The sequence below is a fragment of the Apis florea genome, unplaced genomic scaffold (assembly GCF_048593485.1).
Source record: "Apis florea isolate Af1SG1 unplaced genomic scaffold, ASM4859348v1 contig_3036_pilon, whole genome shotgun sequence".
Classification (NCBI taxonomy): domain Eukaryota; kingdom Metazoa; phylum Arthropoda; class Insecta; order Hymenoptera; family Apidae; genus Apis; species Apis florea.
The window spans coordinates 806,270-818,470 of record NW_028256694.1 but is presented as its reverse complement, the minus strand read 5'-3'; the positions used below and the strand labels follow the sequence as shown (position 1 = coordinate 818,470).

Below are 12,201 nucleotides of genomic sequence, written 5' to 3'. Positions count from 1 at the left end.
AGGGGACTCCCTTCCCCTCCCCCTCCCCTTCCCTCCTCCCCCTCCCCCCGGCCTTCGTGGACGCTGCGCGAGGAGGACGATGCGCGTAACGTGCTGGTGGTGTACATTTTTCTTTACGGAGGGGGGAGGGAGGGAGGGAGAGTGGGAGGGGGAGGAGGAGGAAGGGGAGAGCTTGCCAGCTCTCTCTCTCTCTCTCTCTCTCTTCTCTCTGTCTCGTTGTTGCCGCGAGAACGACTCGAAGAGGATCGAGGAGAGAGGAGGAGGAGAAGGAAGGAAGGAAGGAAGGAAGGATGTTTCGAGCCGCTTGAAGCGTGGAACGGGAAGGATACGAACGTCTGTAACGTCTGATTGATTTTTTTTTTCACGGGATTATTTCTAAGAAATATACCGCGCCACGCTCGAAGCGACTCGAAAAGTAATCGAGGAAGTAAAGGTTAAGTGAGGTAAAAAGTGATGAAGTGAACGAGGAAGGAAGGAAGGAAGGAAGGAAGGAAGGAAGGAAGGAAGGAAGGAATGAATATTAAAGGGAACGAATACGGTTATAAACGATAAAGCGTTACGTTACGTTCCACCCGCGTGCGTATGCGTAAGAGGGAGAAGAGACATTGCAATACGAGAGCAACTCCTACTTTACTTTGCAGCCCCTGTACATATGTACCCTAGTGATATTATATTATATTATATATATAAATATATATATATATATATATAAATATAAATAACTTACTCTCTGTATTAATTATTAAATATAATATTGTATTAATTATTAGAGAGACGCATAAACGCACGCTGCTGCCCGATCAACAAGCGTCGATCGATGCCCTCGAAAGTCTGGCGCGAGAGGAAGAAAAGAGAATTGAGTGACGGACGAGTGACAGACGATGAGAAGGAAGGAGAGGAAGAGAGAAAAAGAGTAAAAAAAAAAAAAGAAAAAAAAATGAAAGAAAGTTTAAGTAAAACTCGAGTACGCGAACGAAATTATATTCGATTAATTCGTTATAGAATTTCGTCGCGTGTTTCGTCGGATGATCGGATGAAATAAGAAAAAAAAAGAAAAGAAAAGAAACGCGAGAAAACGGAAAAATCGAGCGTCGTTCCTCGGATTCGCACACGAGGACGCCACGATGGGCAGCCTCGTTCACGAACGTTTCGAAATTGAATCGGAACGACACGTCGAAAGATCTCTCTCGGGGCTTTCATCCATCTCTTCTCGACGTCGTTGCTTCGAAAATGGAACACCGCTCGCCCTTCCCACCCCCTTGCGTCCCTCCTTGCGTTTGTACAAATCGATCGATGTAGATTACTCGCGCGGGAATCGTCATCGTCGTCGTCGAACATCGATGTTTCTCATTTCTCGGTGACAAGAAGAGAGGGCGAACCAATCGTGAGAGAAAGTGACTCCGAGACCTGTGCCGTTCCCGAAACTCCCAGGAGTTTGGATCCCGCGATTCGGTTGACCCTTTGATCGATGATATTCTCGGATTCTTCAAGAGGTGAGATCAGATTTCTCGATCGGATTGATCGGATCGATGGAGGCCGAGGGAGGGATATGACGATCATTATTGGTTGGAGCGTTGATTCAACAGAGATACATGAGAAAGTGCATGCAATTGGGATTCACGTTTTCGAGTAACAACAAGTAATGTAATAACGACGCGTAAATGTAAAAATTATTTCTCTTCGCGTTCGTGATCTCTACGAACGAGAGCGAGCTCTCGTTGAAGCTTCGCTCCCTTTGACAGCATTTCCTTTTTTCTATTTTATGGAAATACGGGACGGATCGTAGTTGTAAAATTGTGAAATTTTTTTTGTTACTATTTACCGTGTAAAAATGCCAAGTTGTAATTAGTCTCGATCGATCTGTCGAATGAATGAAATGTTGGCGGCTGATTCGCGAATTGTTCGTTGTGATTAACGATAATCGAGATAATACTTACTTCTATGTAAAAATGTATACCGTATAATGTATATTTCGTTCCGATTGTACGAAATGGTGGAACCGTGAGATTAGATCGACGAACCTATTATATAAAGCGTTGCTTACGGATTTAATAATGACCCATTCTTCGATGGGCTCTTTTCATTAATAATTATCATTATTATTATTATTATTATTATTATTATTATTATTATTATTATTTTATTATTGAAACAACTCGTGATACCTCCCTCCGTCGTGTTTATCGTGTATAATAATGTGAATACTTATATATCTGTTCCTATCTTTCTTTTATTTTTATTTTATTTTATTTTTTTTTTTTTTTAAATCGATGCTATTTTGCCAGTTACAAACTGTCATTATAATGACTTTTAAAATATTTCTTTTTCCTATTTAAAATTTTAAATAAACGAGTTAAATGTTTTTTCCATTCTTTTTTTTTTCTCTCTTCTTCTTCTTCTTCTTCTTCTTCTTCTTTAATCGCTTTCCTCACATTTTCATCCATTTATTCCGTTCTTTTGTACTTACGTACGTACGTACGTACGAATCGCATCCAAAAGAAATATTCCAATATTCCAAAATTTTTTTCCTTCAATGCGTTCAAAAACGCAGTTATAAAAAAATAAAAGAAAAAATATATCATCGAGAGAACTTCAACGACAGCTTGTTAAAAATGGTGTTAAAAAATTTTGAAATTAAAAAGTTTCGGTTTATTATTAAAGTACAAAGTTTCGGAACAAAAGAATCGAGATCAAAGGGTTAACAACGTTGAACTCGCAGACCGATCGAGTTTCGTTCCCGTGACGGAGACACGTTTTCCTCAACTCCTCCGTGTTGCTTAAGATCCTCGTAATCGTGTTATTGTCTCGATGTGAATGCGAAGAAAAATTCGAAAATTGTAGCAAAAATAGAGATGATTCGAGGAAAACGAGCGGAACGTCGTGACCACTTTTTTTTCTCGAAACGAAATCGCACAGGAAATTTTATTTAAGTGAAAATGTCGCTTCCTCGTCTCGAAGAACGAAAAAAAGAAAAATATTCGTTGAAATATTCGAGAAAAAGCGCGAAAGAGACGAAACCGATAAAATTCGAAGGTTAGACGAGACTTGGAAAATGATAGAATTGCGCGGTACTCGGGGCGCGGGTCAGGGCCGTATCGTCGAGTAACGGGGCCCTGCGACAAATTGCGATCTTTCCATTGAAGTTCCATGAGAATCTTGCTCAACCATCGATCCCGTTTTGTTTCTCTCCGTATCTTTATTGCGGTTATTTCTCGAAGCGCGTTGCGTGTGTGCGCGCGGTGTTGTGTGTGTGTGTGTGTGTGCTTAGCGAGAATGCGAGAAAGAGAGAATGAGAAAGAGAGAGAGAGAGAGAGAGAGAAAGAGAGAGAAAGGAAGAGAAATAGGAAAACACGTTGTCGAGAGAAAAGCAATAAAATAAATGAATAAAAAAAAAAAGAAAAAAAAAGAACAAGTGTAACTCGAGGAGAATCGAAACGTTCTAAACTAACACGAGAATCCGTGATATTCCGTGGCTTGCATTGTATATTGTACACCCACTCAGTCTGCCCCTCCTTCGCTCCTACCTCCCAGAAACGCCCTCTATGATCCACGTGGCTAAGAATTATATATATATATTATATATATATAATTAATTTAAAAATATAAAATTGACTTTTTTCTCTGTAATTTTTGCTCCCCCAAAATCGTGAATACAGAAATTATATTTTGCACGAAAAATATTAATTTTAAATAGATGCGATAAAGAGGGAAATATTTTAAAGGCAATATACCGAGCAAGATGAACGCAATGCATCGTTATTTTATGAAATTTATTATGATATTAATCGATTCGAAAGTTTCGTAAAAATTTCATTTTTCTCCATAATCCATTTTGTTAATTTTTCGGTCGAATCCATATATACGTATAGAATGCAAGATAATCAAGAGGTGGAAAAGTGAGATTTGACAAGATCATTGAGAGCATTGACTTACCGAAGAAGCTGCTTCGTGCTTCGTTCCGTAACGGGAAATCACTTGATACATCAGAGTCGATGAACCGGCTACTTTCATCGGGTTCATGTTCCAGGCAAGCGATCGATGTCTCGGCAAAAGGAACAAGAAAATGGTAATCCACAGTATCGGAAATCCATTGGTGAAGTTGACCTAAATAACGAACCACCAAAGCCAGAGAAGATTCACTTTATTTCGTACGCGCGCAAACGAATGACGCAACGCGAAAGTGTACCATCTGGTGTCGAATTTAATAATCAATGTCAATCACGTGACTGATCTTCGGTATACGCAATAAGTAGCTTGGTAATCGTTGTCGTCGCGTTGTGGATACGGTCGTTCGGCCTGCGTAAAATACGACGATAAAATAAAGAAAATCGGCCTGTTCAAAAATCAGTACCTCGGGAGAAAGGGTAAGTCTCTTAATTTTTCCGTTGCCCACCATAAAAGTTAACGACTTAATCGCACGTGAACGTACAAATTGCGTGATTGTATAATTAGAACCGGCCGGGATCGTGTAAGCAGGCATTTTTGTCGGAAACGTGCGACTCCACGGTTCCCCTTTTCTTTCTACCTACGAAATATCGCGACCACGTTGTAAACAAGCTGCCTACGTGAGTATAAATAATTCATGCACGCGCGCGTATGAGCTCGTTGGAGAGAAAGAAAGGCAAAATCATTCTCGTGCGTGAATTCACGAAAAAGAATAAAATGCTCTGCGATGAATTTCGTGTATAGTAGGTAGTAGTAGAAGTGTAGGTGTGAGTGTGAACGATGCAATAACGAGGAAATTGTTATTAGGATGATCATTCCCGCGAAAATTTCGGATTGCTTGTTAACTTTGTGCAAATTCGATTAGGAATATTTGCATATTGCATCGTCACGGATATTTGTACGTGCGGATTGTACGTATAGCGAATCATTGTCATTTATTATTCGGCGAACAATATACATAAATTTTTTTTTAGGTTAAGTTGGTTATTCGAACCTATATTCGATTTATATCGAATTCAAACGTACAACAATAACGATACGAAGATCTAATCAATTCAACAAGATTCTGCAACCTGTTACGATTATCGATAATTAAAAGGAATATTGATCTTTATATAAAGAAGAGGTATGCATATATTTTTTTTATAATTTCTTGATAATCGATCGAACGTACGTGTTCGATTATCGATAGCTGTTTGAAACGTTCGATGAATTATCTCTCATCTTTCACGAAGTGCTTTCATCGTCTTGAATCAAACTTCCGTTCGTGAGAAAGATGAAGAAAAGAGGCTTTATTGATGCGAGTTATAATTGCGAACTTTTTTTCTTTTTCAACGTGTGCAACACGTAACTGTTAAACGTAATCGCGAAATCTCCGTTTACACATCGACTCGGTGTTCGTCTCTGGTGTTCTCCATTAATTTTGCAATTTTTTTGCGAAACGAACGACCACTATAATCGTTGATGTTGAAATTTTTTAATGGCTTCCTCGTTCTCTCTTCGGGGGCCATGATAATTCAAGATCAAGTATCGAAATATCGCAAATATTTTCCGTACGAATATTTCCTTTCGTTTCGAAGATTTTTTTTTTATTCTATCGACTCGAATAAAAATAAAAGGAATCTATTTCACAGCGGTGAAGGTTTTTTACGATTACTCTGTAAAAAATTTACAGCAACCATGTCTTGACTCGATGGAATAAATTTTTCCGCTCTCCTTGCACGAACTACGCGTCGCGTGATGAAAATGTTAATCCATAAATGTTTGAAACGCTTGCCGGGGCGAATTCGTCGCATGCTTAACCTCCTTCGATTATCCTCGAGCGCGATGAATGTTTCATGCGCGTGAATTTACGCCGCGTTCCGGATTCAATTGTCATTACAAAATAGAAAACTATTTATGCAAGAGATGATATTCCAAAAATTTTTCGACTAAGACTAAGAAGTATAAAAATTCAAAAATCTTAACGATGTTAAGAAACTGTGTCGAGTAAAGAGAGAAGGGTGGACGAAATTGAAACAAGTGAAGGAAAAGGGTATAAAAAATAATTGTAATATCGAAGAGAGGGTAAAACAAATGCAAAATGCATGCTCGCGTGAAATTTAAATATCGGATAAAAATAATGCGCGATCGAACAGATTTTCCACGTTGGTGTCGCAACGAGTGACACGATTAAAAAATGCATCGATGACTGTCGGGCACGTCGGCGAGAATATGGCAATAATCTCGTGGACAGAAACGAGCGGTAGTCACGGCAATGCCTAATCTGGAAAATCTACGAGCCGTGACATTCCATTTTCATGGTCAATTAATGCAACGCAATCGATCCATCGCCGCCGCTGACACCGATCCTTTCACTCCGTGTCTCCCGCTGATTTTTTACCACGGTCAGGCGTTAATTGCTCGTCCAAGTTGTTTGCCGTGCCTATTTCCAACTAAACAGAATTAATTAACCAACGTTCGGAGCAAAAATGAGATTATTTCGACGTTCTTCCACTATCGATAAAGAATATTTCATGCTCCCGTAACTTAGACGTTGATTATAGACGTATGGTCTTGATTAGAAATTAGAAACTCGATTTAGATTAAATTCGATCAAATTAAATTGAATTAAATTAAACAATAGATTAACTTTTCAGGAATGATTTTATTAAGGTAAGAGACAGATGATGATAATTTTTTTATTTTGATTGAATTTAAGATAAATTTTTCAATATAATGCAAAAATATTTTTGAAACGATCGAAAAAAGAATTATTTTCACATATATGATTATTATATATTTTTGTTACCGTTCGGATGAAATTATTTTAAGATTTCTTTTTTTTTTTTTTTTTTTATTGTTTTTCTTTTGTTTCGTATTGAAATGGATTCTTATTCATTAGTTGAATAGCGATTAAAGAAGACGAAAGATTTCGTTTAGAGTTTCATTTACATTTTTCGGTAATAATTTCGTGTTTTATACAACTCGAATCCTTGTCGGCATACAAGGTGTTAAATTAAAATTCCATTAGGTTAATGGAAATTTAAATTTCGATACATCTAGATCAATCGAAGTTCCCACGATTAAAACTTTTAATTAAATTCCGATTTATCTTTTATTATTTGCAAGTAGCAGTTGGAATTGGGTTATAATATTTTACACGTATATGAAAAAATAACTTTACATATTCACTGTGTATATTTTGTGTAAATTCGGAGACAAATAATCGAATTACAAATTAAAAAATTGCGAAAGTTTGGAAAAGAATTTTAATTTATGTTAAATATATTTATAGATGAATATGCATATAGATAAATCTGCATATATCCGTGTGCCTTTCGATTTACAAAGAAGTTTCTTCCATTAATTTATCTTCAAAATCATCCGATCTTTGACCTTTATCCTCTCCTTATCCACCTTCTTTATCCACCTTTATCTATATATTTTTTCCATTCTCTTTTTAAAATTTCCCTCATTTTCTCTTTGTACATCGAAAATTCCTTAATACTCTTTCTTCCAATATTCTTTCTCCTTTTTTCGTCTCATCGTTCATCGAAATAGATGATCATCGTTACCTTCTCGTTCTTTTTGCTTTTTTTTCTTTAAACATTTGTATTCATCAAATTTTACGTTTTACAGAAATATCGATTGTGTCGAAATCGACAACGAAGATACGTAACAACACACATACGTAGATATATTTTCAAATACGTCGTATTGGTTAAAATGAAAACAAAGACGGTTCGTGTCGAGTCGAGCGAAATCTAGACAAGATGAGTTTATATTAAAGTCGAAAGGTAAACAAGCCGTTCGTGCCGATAAATGTTCCATCAAATCCGCTTTGGCCACGGGAGAAACAATTACATCGGTGAACGTCGCACAATTATCGGTCGACTCGCGTGCAAATCGCGCTCTATTAAATCTTGCGAGATGAAATTGAAGAAGAAAGAACCTTCAGAGCCTGGTCTAAGGTTTTACGGCGGAGCAGGTCCTCCTCCTTTGTTTCCTGGACTCGAACATTCCAACCAAATTTTTACTTCTTTCATTTCTTTTCGCATCCGTGACGTATATTCTCGACTCGACTTGAATTAACGATAAGGAATAACTGCGACGTTGGTGATCGATCGATCGAAGAATCTACACGAAGTGATCGAGTTTAAAAATTTCCAGAAATAAAAGAGGTTCGTAAGTTCGTTTAAACTTTTACCCTCGATAGGATAAATATCCTTTGGAATTTTAATTCGAGTTTCTGGAAATCAGATTTTCCCTACCGAAAAAAACGTTCCCTAACGTAATCGTCGTGCCAAAAGGTGATAATAGGACAGGGGCATGGAATTATATTATCTCTCTTCTTTCAAAGCAAGTATATTTAAGAAACGTCGAAGAAGGACGTATTAGCATTAACATTCTATTCTACAAAGGTGTTCATTGGGCGTTAATCACGCGAAGGATGCATGTTGCCGGCATAGATAAGCAATTTATTTCTAGAATCCCGCGATTTTATGGAATTCCTTGTCGCTAATTGCCGGTTGAGACGAGTTTGAATTACAAAGTGTATCGAATGTAATAAGATAGGGAGCGGCTGTGTGTCGCAGGTGTGAATTACGACAGTCAGTCGTGAGATTAAAGTTCTTCGCGCTAATTGCAGGAAACTGTGGAAGCAAGGCTGTCATTAGTGTTAAGCACTAAACTATTAAATCGGATTATTTCCATCGATGTTTAGATCTGCAACACTTGATGAATATAGCCGATACAGCTTCCGATAAAACGGAAAGTCCTAGATGGTTAATTCTATCGAATTAAAACTATCCATCTATATCAATTGGATTAAAGCATAATAAAATAATTAATTCGTTGATTGCTAGAAATCGTAGATTGAAATTCTTTTTCAATCTTATTTGTTGCCCTTACAACAGGGCTGAAATTAATTACAACGTTATATATCTTATTATACGGTGTTGTATTTAATTTGTTCCAATTTTTAAAGAGATACGTAAGAAAAAAAAAATCAACAATTATACATCTTCTTCAATTTTTACGCTTCACGTGATGTATATTCCATTCATTCATTAACGTTATCATTTCACATATCATAAACGATTGTCACTTAGCCACCAGCATCGCAAGTTGAGAGCGTTGCCCTCTGATTATCCATACTCCCTTTACTCCATCTCTCTTTTTCTCCCTCGATTGATTTTCTTCCCGTTTTGCAACACAGGGAAGGAAGACGAACAGAAGTAATTTGCCGGGTTCGATAAGAAATCAATGTATCGGGCTTTAAACTCGTCGAAAGCGATGATCGGGGATTGGAATCGAGGCACGTGAAACGCGATCACTTAGCCATCACGAGAGTGGTGGGGAAAGGGATCCCGTTCGAGGCAAGATACCTATCGGTTGACTTTTATGCGGCTCGTTTTTCGATTTTATTCCGCGCGCTTGCCGAGCTGCCAGCCAGTTTCGCGGTAATCGATTCGATCACGAAACTCGTGCTCGTCTTTTCGTTGTCTCCGAATAGCAGCAGGCCCTGCTATCGATATTAGCATAGGCCGCCACCCCCTCGAGGCTGGATTAGCGGTTTCTTAAAAAGTCGTTGGCGAAACGAAACCACCCGTTTCTCCCCCGTGGCGGGGAAGAACGTTTATGGAGGAAATTGCGCCCGTGAAATCCGAGATGATGGAACGTTTACGCCCACCATCTTTTTTTTTTTTTTTTTTGGAATGGCTTTGATTATGCCTATTCTCTATTTCCACACGAATCATTTTTTTTTCTTGGACAAATATCGTTAAGGTAGTCGTTAAGAGCATTTTATTTTTCAATTTCGTTACAAAATTATTTTATTTTAATATATAGTTGCTTCATTCGTAGTGACACGGTATTAATTTTATTTCAGAGACGAGTGAAGATTGGGCCTCTCTTGGACAAATATCGTTAAACGTAATAGTCGATCGAAGAGCATTCTATTTTTCAATTTCGTTACAAAAGCCTTATCTTGATATAGTCGATTCGTTCGTAGTAACACGGTGTTAATTTTATTTCAGTGACGAGTGAAAATCGGACCCTTCTTCTTGGACAAATATCGTTAAGGTAGCATTCTATTTTTGAATTTCGAGAAGGGCAGATTTCTGAAAATTCACACGCGAAACTCGCCCCCTTTCAATTGACTCGTCCCCGTGGACGTGAATTTACATTTAATAGTCTGAGAAGTCGCGGCAGATACGCGATGACAGATTGCATTCCCGACGATAAATTCGAGACCACCCCCTTTGGCGGTGGGGTGGGTGGGGCCGAGGGTTGGCCGGTACCAAGCGTGTAGCGTGCCCCGGCCAAAGAGCGCGGTTTAATATCGTTTATAAATTATTCCACGGAGATAGCCATCAGCATACAAATTGGTTCGGCGAGGACCTCCGGCTGGGCCGCGTGTTTCCTTCGATTCCAATCAACCACGGATCCTTTTTCCGCGCCCGTTCAACCACGGCCCTTTACCCAACGGGCAAACCATCTCAAAATGGAAAGTGACGCGAAAGCAATATCTATGATTTTATTGGAATCGGGAAGGATTACACGTCGAATAGAAATTAATATTATTATTATTATTATTATGATTCATATCGGGAACAATTAACATTCGATACAAAGAGAGGAAAGGATAAAGCTCTCCTCGAAACTTGCCCTCGGTATCCGTTTTATCGGTATCCATTATAACTCGGATCGGGACTTAATAGCGAAACGTGAAAGATCGATATAATCGCTCAGAGACAACACGCACCGCCGCTCGTCGTGTGTTCCACGTGAAACACGAAAGAAAAGAAAAAAGAAAAGAAAAAGCAACCGGAGAGCCACGTAGATCAATCAAAAACCCATAACCGATAAAGGCCAAGATGTTGAGGAGGTTGGCCTCTCGGCGAAGCGGAGATTAGGAAGCAATTGGAATGCTCGGTGGCCTTTGATCGGCGTCGAAACTCGTCCAGGGCGAGGGCAGGGGGAGAGAGAGGGGGGAGGGGGGAGGGAGTTGTTTCGAAGTTGAAGGGGGCCTCGGGTTCCACTCGAAACACCGATAGCGACGAGGATTTAATTGACACCGGGAGGTGTCGCAGCGCTAAACTATGCAAAGTGGCGGCGGCGGTCGGCTTTCGCTTTGGATGGGATGTCGTACGCGACGATCCAGCCCCGAGAAATTAAGGCTGCACGCGTTTCACAGCCTGATCGATCGATCTGTCCCCGACGTCCGGCCCAACTGTCACTCCGGAACGCTTTGGGGGAAATGGAGTTCTGTTCCCTGAGATACGCGGCCGAAAGCGGCGGCGATGAAGGATGTTGGCAGGCGTGCTTTTGAAACGATCTGAAAACGGTTTCTCCCGATCCCGATAGGAAGAATTGATGCCAACTTTCTCGACGGGGAATGAAAAGTAGACGGAGCGGAAAAGATTCTATTACGAGAGTATACTATGGGTAGATAAAAATGGGAAAGAACAAAGGAACCTTATATTATTATAATAGTCGGAAGACAAAGATAAAGGTGGAGAAGTCGAGTGGAAAGGAAGGAATTTCGTACGAATCACATTTTGAAAGTGATCTAGGTATCCCTAGGAAAAAAGCTATATAACTAACGGAATAGGAACGAGATCACGATTTTGTTTAAAACCACCCATTGACCACCCATCAATCGGTTTTCAATTCATCCAAAGTGTCCCTGACGAGGGAGCTAGGAACAATCAGCCACCTCGATTCCCTCGATGCCGCATTCGTGGAGGAAGCGCGAGCGTGGAAGGAGGAGGACGGCGAAAAAAATCCGACGAAGGGATCGTTGCGCGCAAAGGGAAAAAATGGCGAAAAATGCGAACTTCTCACCGCGGCCAGCGACAAAGGGTGCTGCCTGCGTGCCCGCGGCGCGCAGATAAATCTTTCCGTCTCTTTCTGTTCCACCACATCGGCGCGCGTTAGTTGGAAGCCGGAGGAGCCGTGGAGGCCCTTTCTGGTCCAGGCCTAGCGACGGACGCCACCGTTCCCCGCCCCGGCTGGCTCTCATTTACACTACGAGCACCAGGATTTACTGGCCGCAGAATACAATGCGGACCTGTCCGTGTCCATCCACCGAGACCGGGAGCCATCCTCTCTCTAGCCGTGTACTCGCCTCCTCTCTTCGCCCGTTCGGGCTATAGATATCCGTGCCTCTGCTCGCTTTGACTCGCCTCGGCTTCGCTGTCTTCTTCGATGGAGGGAGGAATAATGGGAACCGGTGAGCGGATTTATGCCGGCGCGAGATTGATGCTTGTC

At 40.1% G+C, this 12,201-nt stretch overlaps 1 long non-coding RNA gene across 1 annotated transcript in view; it reads left to right on the top strand.

Annotated features, from left to right (window-relative positions):
- The first annotated feature begins 155 nt into the window (after nt 1-155).
- LOC105737020 (uncharacterized) overlaps nt 156-12,201 on the top strand; it is a 32,280-nt gene continuing 20,234 nt past the window's right edge. The window contains exon 1 of the long non-coding RNA XR_001112997.3: nt 156-4,364. This is a non-coding gene — a long non-coding RNA (uncharacterized LOC105737020). The remainder of the gene's footprint in view (nt 4,365-12,201) is intronic.